We start from the raw sequence: 4,683 nt of genomic DNA on the forward strand, positions 1-4,683 counted from the left end.
TTGCGGTACTCGGGCCTCTCACCGTTGTGGCCTCTCCTGTTGCAGAGCACAGGCTCCGGACGCGCAGGCTTAGCGACCATGGCTCACGGACCTAGCTGCTCCGCGGCATGTGGGATCTTCCCGGACCAGGGCTCGAACCCGTGTCTCCTGCATTGGCAGGCGGACTCTCAAGCACTGCGCCACCAGCGAAGCCGAGGTATGTTGGATTTTAAAATCCATCCTCCCACCCACTTTGCTGTTATCCTGCTTTCAGAGGCAGAGCAACTGTTCTCCACTTAATTACTTGAGTGTGTGTTTCCCAAGTTCAAGGACACACTCCAACATAACCACAGTACAACCATGACAATCAGGAAACTGACACTGATTCAAGAATACCATCTAGGACTTCCCTGGTAGCGCAGTGGTTGAGAATCCGCCTGCCAATGCAGGGAACACAGGTTCGAGCCCTGGTCCGGGAAGATCCCACATGCTGTGGAGCAACTAAGCCTGTGTGCCACAACTACTGAGCCTGTGCTCTAGAGCCCGTGAGCCACAACTACTGAAGCTGGGCACCTAGAGCCCGTGCTCCACAACAAAGAGAAGCCACTGCAATTAGAAACCCACGCACCGCAACGAAGAGTAGCACCCGCTTGCTGCAACTAGAGAAAGCCTGCGCACAGCAACGGAGACCCAACGCAGCCCTCCCCCCCCCAAAAAAATGATACGAGTAAACGCACATACAAAACAGAAATAGACCCATAGACGTAGAAAACGAACTTATGGTTACCAAAGGGGAAAGGGTTAGGGAGGGATAAATTAGGAGTTTGGGATTAACATATACACGCCACTGTATATAAAATAGACAACCAACAAGGACCTACTGTGTAGCACAGGGTACTCTACTCACTATTTTGTAATAAACTGTAAGGGAAAAGAATCTGGAAAAAAAAAATATATATGAATGTATAACTGAGCCACCTTGCTGTACACCTGAAACTAATACAACATTGTAAATCAACTATACTTCAATTTAAAAAATTAAAAATAAATAAATAAAAACATACATTTATTTTGATGTACTTCTTATTCACTAGACTTGGAGCCAAAACACCTGTGTGAATCCCAGATCGTTGGGTCAGTTACTCAGTCTTGCTGTTTCTCAGTTTTCTCATCTGGAGCAAATACCTCCCAGCATGGCCCTGAGACCCTCCCTCATCACATATTCAGGCGCTGTTGGTGGTGCATCTGCTGTGTGACCCCACTGTTCCTTGGGCTGGGAATGCAGCAGAGAACAAAACAGAAAAGAACGCGTGCCTCCAAGAAGCTGATGTTCTCGGGGGCAGGCTTCCAGAGTGTTCTCTAAACTATCGAGCATTATGCACAGTTAAGGAATTCCTGCTCTTGAAGGTAATAGTGAGTGTGAGCTGTGTATTACAGAGTGGGAGCTAAGTCACAGAGCATAGGTGAGCAATGGTGGCCCTAAGCAGAGAAGGGAGGTCACCTCCCGATTCTGTTCAGACTCTGTTACCTGTGGAAGGAAATGTGTCCATCTGAAAACCTGACTTAGCTGATAAAAGCAGAAGAGCTCTGGAAGAATAGGCATGAAGCTTCCCTTGGAGAAGGATTACAGACAAACTTTCACTCAGCCCCAGCTGCTGAGTCAGGAGCAAACTGGGCCTCTGTGTGATTTGGGGAGTCTGGAGACAGCAATCCTGTTGGGGGAAAATTTGCTCCCTGCATTCAGTCTTTGGCTCCCTCTTGCCTTTCTGACTTTCTCTTAAATCCATGCCTTTCTTAAATCTGGTTCCTCCTCACATCTTCCCAAACCCACACAAGCGCTGGTACACGCGTAAACATCTCAGTCATCATGCTTTCCAGTCGGATTACGATACTAGGTAGCTACCACCCTTTCCATGTTCTCACCTTTCTCTTGCACTTTACAGAGAGCCGATTTACATGCAAAAAAAATGTTTTTAACAGAAGCACACAGAGCACTCACTTAAAACATTTATTTTTATTGTGGTAAAATATATTGGGTTGGCCAAAAAGTTCGTTGGGTTTTCCCTACCATCTTACGGAAAAATCCGAACGAACTTTTTGGCCAACCCAATACATAACACAGTATTTATCTTTTTAAACATTTGTGGGGCTCTTTTGGTTTTGCTTTTGTTTCTTTGGTGTTTTTTATTTGTTTGGCCGAGCCGGGTCTTAGTTGCGACACGTGAACTCTTAGTTGTGGTATGCGAACTCTTAGTTGCTGCATGTGGGATCTAGTTCCCTGACCAGGGATCAAACCCGGGCTCCCCAGCATTGGGAGCATGGAGTCTTAGCCACTGGACCATCAGGGAAGTCCCTCTTTTTAAAAGTTTGTAAGCATACAATTCAGTAGCATTAAATACATTCTCAAGGTTGTGTAACCATCATCACTATATATATCTAAAACTTCTTCTTTTTTTACTCTTGTGAATTTGTTTTTATTGGGATATAGGGGATGGGTTGGGAGATACCTCTGTGGGTTATGCCCCAGCAGGGAAATGTCCATCCTCATCTCCCTGCGATAGCTTCTGGAACGTTTTCTTTTTCTTGGAGCTGCTGCCCTTGCTGCCAGCAGCCTCTTCAGCAGTTGAGTGGCTCCTCCCTGGAAGAGAATGTCCTCTTTTTCTTGGGGGCACTCTTGTTTCCTGACTCTTCAGGGTCGCTCACTGGGAAGACTTCCACTGCCAGCTGTCTCTTCAAGATCACTCCTGAGCAGCTCCTCCTTGAAAAAAGATTTCTTTTTCTTGGGTTTGGAGAAAGAGACAGATGTATGTTCCATCTCATCCTCCTGAGGAGCCTTCTGGGCTTTTGCTTTGTCTTCTTTTTGTGTCTTTCACTTGTCCCCTCACACTCCCCCTGGATACCACTACTGTTTTCTGAAGATGCCGGGGCCACGGCAGCCAGTCGTCCCTGCCTTCTCCAAGCATTTCTTCTCCTGCTTAGCTCCCTAGTCATCTCAGCAGCTGCTCCCTCTGCCTGAACCATTGCTTCCTTCACGGTATCCAGTTTCTTTCGTGGACTCTCTCCAGTCTCATAGAAAGACAGCTGCTCCTCCACTTGTTCTTGAAGCTCTTCCCCAAATACACTCGTGGGCACCAATTCATGAGGCAATACCGCATTTCTTTGCCAGGCATCAGGAGATGCGGCCTTTGTTCTCAGCAGCTGCTTGGCCAGTGAAGATATAGTGGAAAATGAGACCATATTCTGGGATGTTACCCTTTGTCTTCAAGGCTCCAGAAACTAGGTCCCTTTGCTGGGCCCAGGGAATCACTCAGACATCAGGACTGGCCATACCTACAACTGTTCCTTGTCTCCAACAAAAACTCTATATCTATTAAACAATAAATCCCGCTTCTTTCTTCCCCCCAGCCCCTGGTAACCTCTACTCTGCTTTCTGTCTATGAATTAGCCTGTCTTTGGTACCTCATATAAGCGGAATCATACAATATTTGCCCTTTTGTGTCTGGATTATTTTTTCTGGTGTAATGCTTTCGTCTCATCTGAGTTTTAGCATATATCAAAATTTCATTCCTTTTTATGGCTGAATCACATATATATGTGTGTGTGTGTGTGTGTGTGTGTGTGTGTGTGTGTGTGTGTGTATATATAGAGAGAGAGAGTCACATTTTGTTTCTCCATTCATCTGTTTTTGGTTGCCTCCACCTTTTGGCCATTATTAATAATGCTGCTATGAACATGGGTGTGCAAATATCTGCTCGAACCTCTGCCTGCAGTTCTTTGGGATATATACCCAGAAGTGGCATGCTGTGGAGCACATCAAAAGGCCACTTCCTTTGCAGATGATTCCATGTCGCCATGTGTGCAAGCAGCCTGTCCAAACTGAACACTTCATGTGGGCTTCACTATGTATAAGAACCACATGGAAACTAATGCCATGACCTTCACTGCACCATGTTTCTTGTGGATTCAGACTTCTGGCTGGGCAGGTCCTTAAGGATTATCTAGGGCAACCCTCTCAACATCCAGATGAGGAAAGTAAGACTCAGGGAGGTTAAGTGCCCCGTGGAAAGACACTGAGTGAGTAAATAGCAGAACTGAAATTCAAACCCATGTGTCCTGATGCCAGCCTAGCCCTTCCCTGGTGCCACACCGCCTCTCATTTCCATAAGTCTGCTTCCTTTTGCTTCAGCTGTGCAAACTCTTTACTTATTTGGGAAATCATTATGTTCTCATTCTTTTTAAACTTCTCCAATAGTTATGCAGTTTCCAATTCTGAAGGCTAAAATTATTATGTGGTACCAAATGAGACATTATTTGTGGATATTAACTGTGTAACATGGAAGAGATGCCACAAATCCCACTGCTGAAGCATAAGTTTCTTTCTTATTTTATAAAACTTTCCATTAGCTGGTTTTCCAAATAAGAGAGTTACTTCCTGGTTTCTGTGGTGATTTCTAAAATTTTGCTCAAACATTAATATCTGTATGAGACCGAACACAAATTAAAACAACCAGAGGTTTGTGATGACCAGAGGTTTGTGATGACCAGAGGTTTATGATGACCAGAGCTATTACAGCTTGTGATGGACCCTGCGTCTGCCAAATACTTGCCCAGCTCTCCATCACAGCTGACCAGGGCCACCGATCAAAAGGCTTCTGCCCCACCTGGGTTTCCGTTTTGGTGTTAACAGGAACGCAGCTGCTTGGC

At 45.6% G+C, this 4,683-nt stretch overlaps 1 pseudogene; it reads right to left on the reverse strand.

The window, feature by feature from the left end:
- Positions 1-2,495: 2,495 nt before the first annotated feature.
- On the reverse strand, positions 2,496-3,216 carry LOC132527770 (nucleolar protein 56-like; annotated as a pseudogene).
- Positions 3,217-4,683: the final 1,467 nt, after the last annotated feature.

The sequence above is a fragment of the Lagenorhynchus albirostris genome, chromosome 1 (assembly GCF_949774975.1).
Source record: "Lagenorhynchus albirostris chromosome 1, mLagAlb1.1, whole genome shotgun sequence".
Lineage (NCBI taxonomy): Eukaryota > Metazoa > Chordata > Mammalia > Artiodactyla > Delphinidae > Lagenorhynchus > Lagenorhynchus albirostris.